Source organism: Capsicum annuum, chromosome 12, assembly GCF_002878395.1.
Source record: "Capsicum annuum cultivar UCD-10X-F1 chromosome 12, UCD10Xv1.1, whole genome shotgun sequence".
In the NCBI taxonomy this organism is placed as follows: domain Eukaryota; kingdom Viridiplantae; phylum Streptophyta; class Magnoliopsida; order Solanales; family Solanaceae; genus Capsicum; species Capsicum annuum.
In genome coordinates, this window is record NC_061122.1 from 72,301,261 (window position 1) to 72,319,897 (window position 18,637).

Below are 18,637 nucleotides of genomic sequence, written 5' to 3' on the forward strand. Positions count from 1 at the left end.
GCTTCATCATGATGGCAAAATTGAGAAAAGAATCTTCAAAAAAGTTGACCAGCTATTGCTCTGCAACTAAAGGCCTCACTTATTTCCAGGTAAGTTGAAATTTAGGTGGTGTGGTTTCTTTACTATGCTAAGAATGTTCCCTTGTGGTGCTTTAGAATTAAAGAGGGATGGTTAATCCCTATTCAAGTTGAATAGACAAATAGTAAAGCACTATATGGGTAACCCTAAGGAAATAAATATGATTCTTGAGATGGACCTTGGTGAAGTCTGAGTTACTAGGGTAATTACGTCATGCCACGACATTAAATCAAGTGTTGTGTGGGAGGCAACCCATGTTTTGTACTTAGTTATTGGTAGGGTTATATGTTTTTTCAGTGTTCAGGACTAAAGATTGCAGAAAATATCCATAAAAATTTAAGAACTTTGGTCATATGAACTCTTCATGAATCGTATCTTAATGGTACGACTCGTGAGTAAGAGTCGTAAGGACCTGGAAGACTATGTAGATCTAGGTAAAAGTTCTTAGAGTCTTTATGACTCTCAGAATGAGTTATACCCTTAAGGTACGACTTGTCACATTGATTCGTATCTACTCTAGAACCCAGGTAAGGTTCCAAGTCTATACTAATTGAAGAAAAGACCTGTAAGCCTAGGTAGGAGTTGTACACATGACTCATACCCAAGCTTATCAAGATGGGTTTATAGGTCAACCCATCCCAGAAATTGATTTAAAAGCCAAAAGGGTACCTAATACCCGAAACCCAAGAATACCTCTATTTTAGTCGATTCTTGAGCTTTCAACGCACAAAATTAATTGAAAACACTTTGAATTATATGCCATCTTGCTCAATTCTTCACCTTGCATGAATTTAAGCACGAATTTAGGAGGAACTTTGAAAAACTCAAGCACCCTAAGATCTCACTCATTCAAGTAAGTGTTTAAACTTAATTGCTCTATTTTACGAGTTAAAAGTGATAATGTGTGATATTGAAAACTTTCTTTGAGTTAAATTGCATTAAAATTGCGTATGTGTTGTATTTTGGTACCTTACTTCATGGTTTTGAGTTAAAAATGAAAATTAGGGGTAAACTTGATTTTGGGTGTTGTTATTGTGTGCTATTTTGACTATAATTGGGTGATATTATTGCATAAAGTAGTGGGTAGTTTGGTAATTTTGAATTAGAGTCAACTCTAAAGTTAAACTTCTATGTTCCGGTGGATACGAGACTCCTTACGACTCGTACCCATAAGTAACAAGGTCATAATGAGACTTGTACCCACTGACAGGTGACAACATAGAAATCTAACTAAGTTTGAATTCTGGTATGGGTACGACTTGCCTAAATGAGTTGTACCCAACCCATACGACTCATACAAGTAAGTTGTAAGGACGTGGGAAGAGGTCATGTTTTAGGGTTTTATTTCTGGACTACTTATGAGTGTTGGTAATGAGTCATACCTTGTCTTACGACTCGTTAGAAGGACTCGTAAGTAGGCCAGTGAACACCCATTACACACTAAATATCATACGACTCATCCATACAAGTCATACCTATTGATACGACTAGTACCCCTACTCTTACCCTGAACTAAACTTCTATACTGCTATTTATTTCCTAGATTTTTCTTTCTTTTCCTTATTTAATTAATAATTTATGTGTACTTTCAGGTATCATCCCTCCAAAAGGTGTTTCTTTTTCCAAACAAGTAGCCAAGAAGGGAAAGAAAAATTCCCCATCCTCAAGTTCTAAATTCACTAAGTCATCAACTAGTAGTAGTGATGTGGTTTGAGTTCCTAGTGAAGGGACAGGCTGACCCAAGGGGAAAAAGACCTATGAGAGGTAAGAAAGTAGTAACCCTAGGGGATACAGCTCTATAAGTAATAAGGAGAAAGAACTAAAGTACCTCCCCTCCTTATTTACCTCCACCTTCATAGGCAGAAGATAATGTCGAATCGAGTTCTGAGGAGGTAAGTTTAAAAAATGTAGAAGGTGTTGACCTACCACCTATTGATGTGTATCACTCTCCATTTTCCATGACACCGGATCCAATTTCCACCGTTGAACTATAGGGGTACCTCGGTATGTAGGCTATATATAATGATGGACTGAGTAGACTCCAGAACAAAAAAATCAAATGGGTCTTATATCTCGAGAGATGCTTGATTACTAATAGTATGGAAAGTTTCCCTTGTTTAAGGATCAGTTTAAGAAGTACGGGTTTGAGTGGATGACTAAAGCTCCAAACAGGTACAGTCATGCGCTAGTCTGGGAGTTTTATGTGATGTACAATGGTGAGTTACAGAGATAGTATCCATAGGGTCAGCTGTGGAAAGGTGGAGAACCCATTACTTCATTGTTGATTTGGGGTGTGCAGATCGACATCTCTTCATGCACTATTCCCATATTTTTGTATGGACTAGATTATCAACCTCCGCTAAACACTAGTGAATAGATTGCCATCTGAAGGAGATGAGAAAAATTACTCAGAAGCAGATAGGTTTAAATGAGAAGATAGGTTATTTTTGGTAGATTGCTAGTCGAATAGTGTTGAATGGTGAGAATACAATGTGGGTAGTTGGTGGTCGGGTATCACCTCGCAGAAGATAGATAAGAATACTCTTAATTTTGAGGCCAAGACATGGTAGACGTTGTCCAAACACAGGATTTTTCCTACCACTGGGGACAACATGTTGAGTCTAGTCTGGAAAGCTTTGATAGGTGAGTTCATAGCCCACTACAATTTTGATATAGTAGAGTTTCTAGCTCAAGAGATGAGATACCGAGCTGTAGAGGTAAGAAGTCCCTATTGGTATACATGTGGATAATTATGTAGCTATGTTTGGCTATGCGATATGGGAATTCCCGAGTATCGATAAGATGATAGAGTCCACGAACACCACAAACTTAGGGCTGATCAGAGATGTAGCCAACCCATTGGCCTGAAAGGTGAGGCAAGGAGCTAATGTGCTTGTTGAGATGTACAAGAGTCAGATTGAGATTGTCTAGACTATTGAGACTATAGAGAAAGGTGGATAGACTAAGACCGTACATACTTTAGCTGTAGAGGGTACATCTAGTGCCCCTCCTCTAGTTCATCCTATACCACCTTTCCCGAGAGGTATGCCTTCTAGTTTTATGCTAATTTCATAAGCCATATGGACTGAGGCGATGATGATAGTGGGCACATTAGAGGCCATGGTCTGGAACATAGACGAGGGAAAAAGAATTAGGTTTATACTCAATTGGCATGCAAGGACAATGGGTGCAGCAGTGATTAGATGCATTTGAGTTGATGATGACCCAGAAGTTGAGTAGCATCTAAATCATGAACATTAAGAAGGTAAAGGCTGAGGTGGCTGAGATTAAGAGAATGGTCATAGAGTTGTTTGATAGACCAGCTGTCTCGGAGTTCGTGGTTGAGGTAGTTATGCTCGATGTCCATGTTGAGGATATTTGGGATATTTCATACTCGGTAGATGAGACCCTACAGGAAAGAAGGAAAAGGAAAAAGAGAAAGTGTGAGAAGAAAAATGCTATGAAGAAGTCTAAGGTAGATAGCCTATAGGATGAGCAGGATCAATAGGTAAGGATCCAGGAGATAGCTGCTAGAGCCAGTGGTTTGAGACCACCAATTATTGACATTAAGAGAGGTGGTGATGCATACCCACTTATCGATATATCATTGAGCAAACCAGCCACCAACAGTGCCATTGGTTCTAACCTAGTTTGGGCAGTTGATAGGTCTCATGATGATGATAGTGGGACACGACCTGAGAGCCCACATGTTGATATTGTATTAGTTGGAACCTTCAGTTCCTAGGTATGTTCCCACTTCCTTGAACTTTATTTTTACATGCATTGGGGACAATGCATGAGCTTTAAGTTAAAGGTAGGGTGTACCAAGTCGCCATAGGCTACACTTTTCATGTTTGGAAGACTGAGGCGACATTCTGAATATTTTGAAGAACTGGCATGCTGGTATTTATATTTTTGTGTTGTTATTTTTTGTTTTGATTTATGTGTTAGCAATAGATGAAATAGTAGGAAAATTAGTACTTGTGGCAATAAACCTTGTTTTGAATGATTATCTGGAAAAATGATCTGATTTGAAAAATTGGTATACCAAAAATTGGCACCCCTTCAAAATTTTTGTGTTAACTGTGTGATCTTTATGTGTGTAAGACAATTGAGAATCTAATAATGGAATTAGGATTAGGGATAGAACAACTAGGGAGAAATTTTGGATAGCAGGGTAGGTATTACCTAGCAGTATAAACAGGTACGAGTGTGTGTAAGGTATTACTGAGTTACCGGTGTATCAAAATCTAGAACTTGCTCGGTTGCTTTTATCTAGGCCTAGGATAGTCGAGTAGGAGATAATCATAGGTCATTTTTGTTAAAATCCCACTTGAGCCTAAATGCTCAAACCAAATGAATGAATCCTTTTGATCCAAATATTTGAGCCTTAATTGGCCAATTTTGTTGTTTACACATATTTCACCTGCTCGTTTCTACAATGAACCTGTATTGGCCCTAGTCCTCCTTGAATACTGTGCACCTTAACTCAAACAAACCACCTAAGTTGAGGGTGGCTATTATAGGGATGTGTAGGAAAAAAGAGTGTGAAAAAAGAAGTATGCAAGAAAAAATAAATAAAAAAATATAGGTATGGTGAAAATAAAAGAAAACAAAAGAAAAGAAAGAACAGAAAAAGAAAAAGAAAAAGAAAGGGACAAAAAATATAACCGTGCCTGGTCCAAGATATATGTGCTTTAAAATAAAAAGAAAGACATAAGGTTAGAATAAAATAAAAGATAGAATGGAAAATTAGTGGACCCCAAAAAATACGTAGTGTCAAGGAGGCTTAGTCACTCAATAAATTCCCAAAATACACCTTACCAGCCCCTAACCTATGTTACAAGCTAAATAAAGTCCTATAGTGATCCTACCTATACATTTTGAAAGCTTAGGAAGAGAGAATATGGGCAAACCTATGGTATTCTGTACACACTGATGGAACATCTTTGTGAGCGAGAGCGTTGATTGATATACCTGAATGAATTGTCAATCTTAGAAGAGAATGAAAAAACGGATTTCTTTGGTTGTGAGTGCACATGGGGTCTGTTGTTAATTTTCTAGACTGTCCGGTTGATGTGATTTATAGACGTTAGTTGTATATTCTAATGTAATGCCATCATCGGATTCTTTTTTGTCATTCCATGTACTGAATCATTTACACAGTTTGTTTCTTGAAAATTTGAAATTAAGAGGGGGAATAAAAGTGTTGAAAATTGAATTGAATGTTCACTACCATAGGTATCTTAGGATCTTCCAGTTAAAGGATCATTGTTTTGTGATAGTTTTTAATTTTTACTTTGCCTTAGGATATGCAAACATCTAAGTTGAGGATTTTGATATGTCGTGGAAACACGGCACTTTTAATGCTTAAAACCATGAAATTATGCTTGAACTAAGGTCATTTTAGTAGATATGATGTGCTTTTATGGTTATTGCATGTAAAACAGGTCTAGCATACTGTTGGAAAGAAACTGGAAGAGAAAGACCTGAAAAGACCAAAGTTGTAGAAGGTACGAGTCTCCTCATGAGCCGTCAATACCTCATATGACTCGTAGGCTGGCTCTTAAGCACAACAGAAACCAAGGCTAGGAAGAAAAGCAAAGTATTGAGAAGATACAACTGAGCATCTGAGTCATAAGCTGAGGATACGAGTCATACATAGATCAAAACCCAAGAAAGCAAATCAGAGTTGAGGTGTCATAAGAATACGATTCGAAAGTCTTAGTATGACTCGTATGGACAAGTCGTAAGTAGTCCAGCGTCCAAAGAGTGAAATAAATAAGTCCCTGGTGGATACGAGTGAAGACCATGAGTCGTACGATCAAGGTATGACTAATGAGCTAGAGTCATAAGCAGAAAAGAAAGTTGAAGCCTGGAAGACCAGACACTGGAGTGGATACGAGAGGCAAAGTACGACTCGTAAGAAAATGGTATGAGTGGATAAGCTAGTCGTACCTTGTGCCGACATAGTTTTACCTTTTCGATTTTTATTAAGATTTTTAAGTATTTTTGAGATACTATAAATACCTTAGGGTTTATCTTTTACTATGTCACTTACTTTTACATATTTTATAATCACTCTTGAGATTTTGGGTTTTTATTCAATCGAAGACTTGGGATTTTATTCATCTTATTCTTGTGCAATTAATTACATGTTTTATTCTTTGATAATCATAGATTCTTGCATGAACATGAGCGGCTAATATCCTGACTAGGGTTGTAAGAACCCTGGTGGATTAGCTACATAAAGAAAGTGATGGATTCATCGATTCTAGGGTTTATGCATGTATCTTAATCTTCTTCACCATAATTGACCTCAGAGCTACTTTAGAAGCTTGGGGATAGCCTGTATTTGCAAACGTCCTCACAAGGGAGTTTGTGATTAGGAAAAGAGGATTAAAATAGTAAATTAAGATTCACATCCATCATACTATACCATCATCTCATCTAATCACTTGAGACTCAAAAGGTGAAAGTGAACCAAAGTCATAGACAAGGAGAAATAAGACGACGCCTCAAGACTCACAAGGTAAAGGGTGACATTTACCAACACGTTCACAAGATAATTGGTAATACATATCTTGTTGACTTTATATATAGAGGAGCAGAATAGATGGATTGAACACGATAAATTTCTAGAGTTGAGAAGCCAGGGGGAATACAAGACTAGTGTTATCTCCTATTATTTCCAATTCAAAGCATTAAAAATTCGATTACTAGTTACCGATAATTCCAAATTCCCTTATTTACTTTCTACACTGCTCGTGAATTATATCAAGTTAAGCAAAATTCAATATTTTCTCTATGAGATCGACCCCAACCTAGTTGGGTTACTATATTTGGCATCGACTACAACACACTTTTTGGAGGTTAGTTTTGCGCAATGTCATTAGCCCAAGATATATTAGTCCATTTGAGATTCTTTGAACTATTGGTGTTGTGGCTTATGAGTTGTCTTTTCCCCTCTAATCTATCAGTTGTTCATCTAGTTCTTTAGGTTGTTATGCTTCGTTGTTACATTCTGAATGAGTCTTATGTTATTAGTTGGGAGTCCATTCAGTAAGATGAGCGATTGTCTTTTGTTGAGGGTTGGTGTCTATATTGGCTATGGATGTTAGATGGTTGCTCTTTAGAGTGATCTTTGTGGTTAAGGTCCAGTGATGACATTGACCTATAGATGAGACTACTTGGGAGGTCGAGTCTGATATGTGTAGTTCTTATCCCCAGCTCTTTGTTGACTCAGATATTTCTTTGCCTTAGTTAGAGGACGAACTAGATATTTTTAGTGTTGGATGATGTAGCAACCTAATTTTTTATGAAATATGTGAAATTTATGATTTTGGGTGATTTGACTATTTTACCCCCCCCCCCAATAGTTTTTATGGTATTTCTGGGGTATAGGGGTGATTGGCATGATTTCTAATGCATTTTGGTACCATTTTTGTGATATGTTTTTTATGGCTTCGAGAACCTTGTGTTGAACTTATGTGGATATCTTTATATTCGTCCGATGAAAGAATGAACAAACTACGCCAACAACCCCAAAATATCAATTTTCGGCTAGCTAGACCTTTGGTTTGGGTCCTGGTGCACCCAAGATCATTTTGACCTATTGATCAAACAGTTCAAAAAATGGAAATATGGGTGTGGAACCCATATTTGATCGAAACGACCTCGGATAAAAAATTCAACTTCGCTAGCAGATTTGAAAAATCAATTTTAGGGTGATAACATATTTGGTGTGATTTTATGGCTTTTTTATCTCATTTTGATCCTCAATTTGTAAAATTACAATTTTGAATTTTGGGGGTCAACTTTATGAAAATGATTTTTTTTTCAAAAACCTGATATCGCTATAAAGTCCAAAGCATCAACTTTAGTGTGGTTAACGAATCTTGAATACCCCGTCGAAGTCCAAAATGGACTTTTAAAAAGAAAATTCGTTAGCTAGTGCAAATTCTTTTGTAATATTAATGCAATTTTAGACCATTTTGCTCAGTTTTTTCATCTTGCCTCTTGAGAGTTAAACTCTAAAACAATGTGGGAGCTTAAAAGTGAAGCTTTTCGGAGCTTGGAAAGCTATATTAACATCTATTTCTTTATTCTATTATGGATTTAAGGTAAGAATTTACCCTCTTCTTAGTAATTTTTTGATTAATTTCTCAAAACCCAAATATCTTAAGGCTTGATTTTAAACTCCAATTTCACTCTTTTTCTTTGAATAATGCCTTTATCGTATAATTACTAGTTTTTCATCAATTCAACCTTCAAAACAACTCTGATTCTTGATTTTAACCCGAATTTCAAAGATTTTACCTGGTAAAGCTTAAAAATGATTTTTCAAAGATTTGAACCTCATTTTTTACTCGATTTGACTTGAGTTTTTAGCTGTATATTTCAAAAATTATGGGGATCATGTTTTTAAAGTAAAGTTATGATTTTATGCCTTTTTTTTGAAAATCCATTTCGGGGGTACGTTGTCACCTCGAACCAAATATAGTTAATATAGATGTCATTGGTTTTATTTTGGTGCGCAAATTTCATATTTGATATTTTTAGTGGAGTTCAGGACTGATCATGAGGAATAACACTTTGGGAGCAAAGTCTTGGCTGTGGTATTTCGGCTTTTGAGGTAGGCTATGGCTTAACTCTTTCAAACTAAGCTAGATAGTAAATAATGGTAAAAAAAAAAAAAGCATTTTAAGGGTGGGAACTAATTATGAAAAATGGCTATCTATGTGTTTTTCCCGTGTGGGGGCCTATATGTAATGTAATTATCAAAATCGAGATATTATGTGATATGTGTGACCATGTGGGGTCCTATATGATATTGATAGACATAAATACATATGAATAATTGTATTGTGTTGTGAAAATTCTTAATGTGGTACCATTGGAGTACTATGATTATATTCGTACTTTATTGGCATATGAGACATGGAAATTCATGGATAAAACTGAAATAATAAGTGGATATTGTCTCATGTGGTTATGAAAATATATCATTGTGGTTGGTTGTGGAAATACTCACTGTAATTGGTTGAGAGAATTACATCCTCATATCATACTCATTCATCAAACATTGATACCACCGTGGCAATACTTGAGTAACACTATCAATATATTTTTTAAAATCCTCTCTGTGGGATGTGCCAGGGAGAAGATATAGTAACACTTTATAAAACCCTTTTCAAAGGATGTGTTGTAAAAGAGATATGAGATATGTGGATTGTATACGATTTGATGAAACCCCTCATGGGTCCTGCATTGAGAGGCTTGCCTATGTAGGTGTATATGGGGATTATGCAAGGATCCTGAAGGTTGTGTGATGACCTCATGCATTGTAATGCCTCAAGTCTATACCTCGGACCCTACACGATGCTCATAATCCCAAAGGACCACAAGCTAACCCATGGTTGGTACCTGTTGAAATCACTGAATAGTAATACTGATAGAAATTGCCATAAGGTTTAAAAAAGAAATCAAAATACTGAATACTAAAAATCAATACTGAAATATGAACATCAGCCTGTAAATACTCTAGTCTAAATGCCTCTAAGTATATGAAGGTGGAGTTGAAGGGACATGTCCCCAACTAACTCTAACTACTAAAGTACTGATAACTGAAAATAATGAAATAATAACTCTGTCCTCAAACTATGAGGACTCACCACTAACTCTATTGCTGATAATCTAGGCTACTAAGTATGCTTAGGATCCCGTGCGTTTGAACCTATGATATAAGACATCATAGCGAAAAAGAAAGGCATGCATCAGTACTTTGAATGTACTGGTAGGCTATGTGAGATAAGGCCCAATACATGGGTTTATATGCATGAAAAATAACTGACTGAATGGCATGTATATAACTGAATGAGAGTACATGTACATCTAAAAATATTATAGATACTGATTATGTAATGCTATACACATAAAAACATATACTATAACTAAGATTTCATTAATATTGGATAATGAGTTCTGAAAACTGAATGACTGATATCTGAGTTTTCTGATACTGTATTAATATTAACTGAGTGACAATTTTTGACAGTCCTGTTTCTGCAGAACTAAAATGAGTTCTATACTGAGCTAGGTGACTGTATCTGACAGTCCTAATTCTAAAACTAAACTGAGATTTTATACTGAGTCTGAAACTGAAATAGTGGGAGTTTTCATCTAACCGACATACCCTGAGTATGAAAAAGTAGGGGTCCAACCTGTGACCCCAATTGGAAGGGTGTTAGCACCTTGCCAAGGGATACTAAAAATGGCTATGAGTTAACCCTCCCTGACAGGAATCTCTTTTGTCAACCCTCGCTGGTAGGAAAACTCATACAAGATGTATCAATCCTAGACTGGTAGGAAGATATCTTAACCTACGCTAGCTACGTAGTTCTGTAATGCAGGAATTGCTACTAAAAGTCAAACCCAAGAATTCCCATATCCATAGGTTTGCTCGGTGTTGATTCCTACTCCCAACTAAATAGACACTGAACTGATTTTTATAATGTACTAGGCTTTACTAAACTATATCTGATCTTACTATCTAACTGAACTAAGTTCACTGAGTTCTATTGACTGTCTGAGTATGCTAAATTCTATTAACTGACTGAATGTGCTAAGTTCTGTAAATGTCTAAGTACTACTGGATGTGACACTACTGAGACTATTCTGAAACTACTATAAATCTAGGTAAACAGATAGACTGTCGGGTATTAAATACCCCAAGGACTCGATTGCATAAATTGTAAAACATAGCACAATCTTGAAAACATGATAACTAGTTATTTTGCCACCATTCATTCATTGAGGCATTTTAACAAACACTTGCATGGCATGAACTTGTATACATGCTAACATGATATGATTTCATTACATATCTCACATAAACAATTCATCAAATACTTGGGGATCACAATCTATGCATATAATAATGAACAACATGTGAGCATCATGATTACCAATCTCAACTTACAAATTCATGAGTGTTTTAACATAAATCCACATACCATTACATGTGTAAATTAATTTACATGAAACTTGAATTAAATCATGGATTAGAAACCCCAAAGAACATTATAATCATAATTACAATCAATTTAACATTAACTCATGGAAGAAATTAACTTATAATTTAAAATGGATTCTGGGACTCCAAGAGTGGAAGGAAACCTTGGTGAACACCTAATATACCTGATTGTTAATTCTCTGAAAATTATGGAGAATTTTTTGAAGCTTGAATCTTGAATTGGAAGCCCAAGGGTTTTGTTCTTGAGTAATTTTGAGAATAGAGAATGGATATTGCCTCTAAAGTGGCTTAATCTCGTATTTTAGGGCAGAAATAAGGTGGGAAAAGACCTAATTACCCCTCTGGATGCGGGCTTTTAATGACTGAAAACGTGTCCAGTGATGCGTAGACCGATGCACCGCATCAATGGTATCAATGCGATGACCAACATGCCACGTCGAGTTTGTGTTGGTTCACTAGAATTGCACTAAAAGCTGGGGAAAAATTATCTGTCGATGCGATGCATCGAGATCGCATCGATCTACTATTTTGGTCCCCAAAAAATGGTTCAAATGAGGTTTGAAAAATCCAAAAATCACCTGAAGTGACCTATTGACATTCCTGATCATGAATTAACCTAATAATCGATACTTTAAGGTCATAAGGGTCGTAGAATATGATCACCAACTTATGAAGGCTAAAATAATTCTAAGTACAAATACTTAGCTGAAATTTCTAAGTTTGGGACCTCTTTTCAAGCTTTAACGGACTGAGTTAAGCTTAAAATTTTGCGGGGTCTTACAATATCTCTCCCTTGGGAACATTTATCCCTGAATGAGACTAACTAAGCTGAGAATACTGATATACTGAATTTTTATATATACTGAACATGCACAACTAAATCATGATTTTATGACTGAAAGTACTGATATACTAAGTTATCATACTGACATGCATAACTGTAGCATGACTGAGCTCTGAAAAGAATGCTATGCAATTGAACCAATACAGAGTTATAAAGGTAATCTGAGCATGAAACTGAATGAATTTAAGGAAAACTATTATCGTGAGCTGAGTCTGAGTTTGCAGAGAAGAGGTGAGGATACTTGGTCCGCATATCTTCTTATACTTCCTAAGTATCTCCCTCAATGTACTGATTCCACCAAAGAACTTTGACTAAAAGAACTTCTTTGTTCCTCAGTCTACGAACCTGATGATCGAGAATTTCGACTAGGATCTCTCCATAAGAGAGGTTTTTCTAAACATCTATGCCCTATATATGGACTAAAACTGTTGGGTCACCTATACACTTCTTGAGCAAGGAGACATGAAACACTGGGTGCACTGAAGCTAAGTCTGAACACAACTCAAGCTTATAAGATACCTTTCCAAAACAGTTAAGAATTCGGTAAGGACCGCTATATCGAGGACTAAGATTCCCCTTCTTACGAAACCTCTTCACTTCTTTCATAGGAGAGATTTTCAAATATATATAATCCCCTATCTCAAACTAGAGATCCTTTTTTCGCATATCTGCATATGATTTCAGTTGGCTCTGAGTTGTCTTAAGCCTATTTTTGAAAACACAATACCTTTCTTTCAATGCAATCTATTCTTCATATTACTTCTGAGTTAGGTGGCACTCCCCTACAAGTCTGATAATCTATGAGCTATATGAAATCTACCATTGACTCGGTAGGGAAGGCCCAACCCAAGTGTACCGCAAGGGTTGGAGTGTCTGAGTCTGATATGCCACAGGGCACTAGGACAGCATAAAATAATATACCCGGATCGGAAAATCATAGTTTTGGGCAATGAGTTTTCTGAACTTGTGCCTTCTTCGGGGAACCATTTAAGCTCTATTTATGCCCAATTTTAGCATGTTCTAAAGTATGCATCATTCTAGTTTCAAAATCTAAAATTTAGATTTCAAACATGCATTCTATTCTGTTCTGAATTACCAAGGCATTATTTGAGTTGGTGTCATCACACCAAGACTTACAAGTCCTATTTCTGAGCCATAATGCATCATGCATGATTCTTTCATCAAAAACTTAATTCATACCACCCAAACATTCAAATATTATAAAAGATTTCATGTTCCGAAAGCACAAGTCAAAACTATACAAGGATTATCATTCTTTCTATAACAATGTGGTGGTCTTGAAATCTTTGTCAAACCATGCAACTCTTTCTATTAGATATTTATATTCAATATTTATCAATACAAACAACCCTCTCTTTTGATTCAAAAATTATATTCATGTCATAGTATAAATCAATATATTTCGTATCATGCTTTTAAAGATGCATTTCAAAACAATACATATCATATAAAAAAATGGGATAAATCATATCAAAAGAGGGATTTCATGTAAGTCAATCTCTCAATTCAAACATCACATTAAAACACATACATACATATACATAGAATTTCAAATCACTTCAGGGAAAGGCCTAATGACCAAACAATATTAATTAAAGCTTCTAAAATATGCTAGTAATGGTGAGATTCAAACCCTTTCCGTAAAATCATGATTTTTAAATTTTTAGCATGAATTAAAGAAGGTTTTATTTGCCCTTAATTTTTTAGAAAAATTTCACGTACCTTAGATTTCGTAGTTAGAAGACTGGAACCTAGATCTTGATCCTTTTATTGAAATTCTTGATCTTAGGGATGAGTTCTTAAATCTTTGGGGAAAGAGAGGATGATTTTAATTTAGGGAGAATGTGAATTTTGGGGCTCAAATGTTGTTATAGGGCTTAAATTCAGTGTTGTAGAAAAAATTTGGGTGAGGAGAAATGACCAAAATGCCCTTAGACCCATTAGAAACTGATTTGGCATGAAAAAAAAATTTGTAACGCGCAGGCCAACGTGTCGCATTGACATCGCGTCGGCTTACTGCCTCACACAGAAAATGTCATAACTTTATGCTCGGTTATCATTTTTAGCAAAATTGGTATAGTTGGAAAGCTAATTAAATTATCTACAATTTGGTGGGTCTTGATCTGCGAAATTCTATGTGTATCAAGAGTTATACTCATTTAAAGTAGACCCTTGTAGAATCGAATATCCAACTTTGGATGAATGAAAGGTTCTTAGCTCAACCTTGCTTTAGGCCACTTCTATGAACATTTTTCACCCCATAATTACTTCATATGCTAGGATAAAGATCATGGAACATGAATAAATATATATAAACCATGAAATTTGAGCTTATGTGCGTAGGAATGACGGTTTTTATTTCTAGCTTGAAAATGTGGAGTGTTACACTATCTCCCCCATGAGATCATTCGTCCCCAAATGATGGGTAGGAACTTGTTGAATCTTAAAGGTATGGAATAAGAGGACATGATGTGCCTTCTAAGAAAGTACACAACTGATCTAAAACATTTAAATTCTATCGTGAAACTGAATTCTAAGCTGACTTGACTTTTCTTGATTCAAGGAGATGATTCGTACTGAGAGTTTAAGATTCCCTTGAAATGTTCATGGTCCAATCATACATATTGAATTGAGAAGTGAAAACATATGCAAGTACGAATCATGAAGCAACAAGACTTAGATCGTACCCAAGCCTTACACTGCCTGAGCTAAACTACTTTGAAAAATTTGAGATTATGCACTGAACTCTTATGAACTGAGTCATGACTACATAACTGAGTCTGAAACATAATGCTTAGACTGAACTAAATTTGCAATTTACATGGATGGAATAGATTATCTCTTAGGATGGTCATACACATGAGACTTCGAATAGTAGGACTGGGTGAAAAGGTAGAAAAAACCATAGTAACTTGTCTGCCTAACTATTAAGCTGAATTGCTGGCTACACAGACTGAATTTACTGGACACTTATACTTAACTAGAGTATCACTTCAACACTCTTTATAAAGAAGTTCTAGTAGCATTAGGGAGAAAGGAATCTTGGGTATGAGTTACACAAGACACCCAACTAAAAAGCTGAAATAACTGGGCACCGATGCGATTGGCAATACGGCGTGTTGATACCATCAACGCGATACCCGAAGCATCGTGCCTTAATCACGCCAAGCCTCAGTACTTTTTCCCTGGCATCTTCTGCAAAAAATTTACCAACGCGATGGGCGATGCGGAGTATCAAGATCGTGTTGGTCCACTATTTTGGTACACCCAACAAGGTCTAAATACGGGTTAAAAATTCTGAAACATGTTCGGGAAGTGCCCCCGACACCCCCAATCATAATCAACAAACGGGGGTCGGGAAGGTCAAAAATGAAATATTCAAGGATTGGAGCTCAAAAATAAGACTAAGTCTCTTTGACACTTAGAAGAATTTTCTAATCTTTAACTCTATGATCATGCTACTAAGAGCTAATGCATGTACGACTTTTGCGGATACCAAGTTTATCACTAAAAGGTTAGAACATAAGACCTTAAAGCATGGAAGGATACTATACGAGACTTGACACTTAACTAAGGCCGGAGGAATAGCAAATCAACATCAGGGGTTCATCAAAGTGATCTGAATTGGGGCATACATGGCTATAAGTTGAATTTTGCCAATCATTAGGAGTATAGCATGATTTATTAGAACTTAGCACACTATAAAGCATGAGTACATGAGTCATGAGCTGCATGACCTCAATTTGGAGTTCATAACATATGGAATGTGATTCCGACTATTGAATGAATTGAAAATCCTCATTTTGTAACTAGAAGAGTACATGCTTCTCTATTATAATCATGAACATGAACTATGATCATGGAACTGAAACATAAGGCATGAGTAGGTATTGGGATAACTGAAAAATACTAAGATAGGAATGGGTTAAGTCTCACCCTCACTTTCGGATGTTTTATATCATACTGACATCACTACTAGAATCTAAGAGCCTAACTTGTCTATTCACTCTATCATCTCCCCCTTAGCTTTAATCCATCATCTTAAGTTTGAGAGATCTCTTACCAAACTCTAAACTGAACCACACTAACTACACTATGGGGTCTAGAATACGACAATACACACAATTAAATAGAACGTAACCCGAATGACTACAATGGAAGTGGGAAAACCCATTGCTAATACTACTATACACTCTATCTTTCTATATCCCTCCAATAGCCATCATATAATACTTGAATACTTACAAACTTCGAATCTTCATGAGTATCCCCGTAGTCAGAGTGCACGCCCTCTAGCACTTTAACTCTTATTTCTGTCAGTTCAACCTTTAAAAATTCAAACTTAGATTCTAACACTTAACATAGATATCACCAAGCCTTTGATGAATCATACTATTTCCGACATAGCCTACCAATATCGCGACTCCAAACTTATATCTCCCTACTATGAGAATCAAGATCATATCAAAAGGCTCAACATTATCAATCAAAACTCCTTAACTTGGCTTTTTAGAATACCATATACCATCTAACTAGTCTTTCTCCACCTAGTAACTCAACGATACCACTAGCCACACATAATATATAATAGCCTTAGAAAAATACCGCAGCCTCATATCACCTTGGTATACTTCTACTTCATACATACAACATCATACTTCATTACGAATCAAATAAACCTAAGCTTTTGCATACACTGTTCAAGCCTATTATATTGCTTCCATAAAACTAGTATCATTAACCAAGAAATAATCATATCCACCTTTATGGCCATCAACTGTTCAAACTTAATGTCTAATGCTAAACATGATTTACAACGCAACCTTACACACAATTCTCTCTTGTAAACTACGAAATAAAACATCAAGAAACAACAGTACACTATAACTCCGTAGCCACAATAATCGATCATGACCTTACGGTTTTCCTTATTATAATTCATTAACATGCACTATTTCAACACATCAAGCCTATAGTCTAGCATCAATCATCTACAACCAATGAAGAATGCAACATAATATACTACTCCATCAAATTGGGATATTCTACCCAAATATCTCATTTTATTTAGATACAGCCCACAACTAAAACACCTTCATGACATCACTGCTATGCCATAAAATCTACTACATACCTTCTCACAAATAGTAGTAGTTTACAACTACCAAAGAAACGAAGGTCAAGGGGGTAAAGTCACATAATAGACATGGTTAACCTCAATCTTATATTATAACCCCATATAATCTTATCTACTTATACGGCTTTCACACATCACACTTACTTACCCAAGCGTACATTTAGACTACCTTCAAATTCCATAAACAACTGTGTGTGTATAATTATAACTTACTGGCTAATCTAGCCATTTTCATACGTCAAGCAAACAACAACTCACCTTAGCTAATAGCTCCTTCTCTACCTTCTACTAAACTAACACATAAAGATGTATCACTTTATTACCAACTCAATTTCATGCAAAAAAAAAAATTGGCTATACATACATTTAGTAAATTGCCCTTACTACCTTTCTTGCCATTACACCTCTAAACCCCCAGTTCCAACCAACACAAGAATCAACAAGAGGAATAACAAGTTGCTCGTGAAGAAAATAGGCCTCACACAGCTTCACTAGACTTTGATTTTGTGTTTTGAACAAGAAAATAAGAGGAATGACAAGGCAACTATGCTAGTGAATCGAAAGAGCCCCACACGGCTTCACTAGACTTTTAGTTTCAACAACACAATGATAATAAGATTACAAGAGATAGAAACTTGACACACAATAATCAATGATCTAAGAATACATATCTTACTTTGTATAAATAAAAATCTGAGTCAAACACTTCCCCCACAGACTACCATACAATCCACACATGTTACTAAAAGGGAGTAAATCATCCTCAAATATCGGTTATTCAACTAAAATATTTATTTACACAAAATTCACCCTCACTTTAACTTCTAACTTTGTGACTTCACATCACCAACTTCTTGGTCCAACATCACTACCAATAGTTCATGACACCAATACTTAACTTATACTACCACTCGGGTGGAAATACATTTCCAACATTCTGCTACACATCACCCCCCTCCTTAAGCATGACATCTGAGCATAAATTTTTGAAAAAGATCGAATACAATTAATACCGCGACTAAAAAGCATGATTTCATCAAGATTAAGGTTCACACTAGAATTAATACATTCTAAAGAACTAAAGGACTCTTCTCAAGTACTTGCACAATTTTTAAAATCTTATATGATTCAATTAGAAAGAACCATGTCATTTAGACTCTAAACTTCTGTACTTGAATCACCCCAATAATGAGACATGTCTGAGAACATCAGAGTAAGGAAAGAATTGGGATGACTGTTACTTTCATATGGACAACACCATAGCACGAATTAGAGTATGAAAGAGAAACATTCTGACTCTGTTGCATAAACTAGAACATAAAGAAAGAGAGACATTCCTAAATGCCTTTTAGCCTCCTGCTTATAAGTGTGGCGTGCTACACACCCATAAATTAGACTCTACCCTATGCAATTTTATCGACACCCTAGGACCATGAACCGAGCTCTGATACCAAGTGTGTCACGACCTAAACTAGGGCCTGGCCATGACGGACATCCCGAACCTTGAAGGCCAGGATGCCCT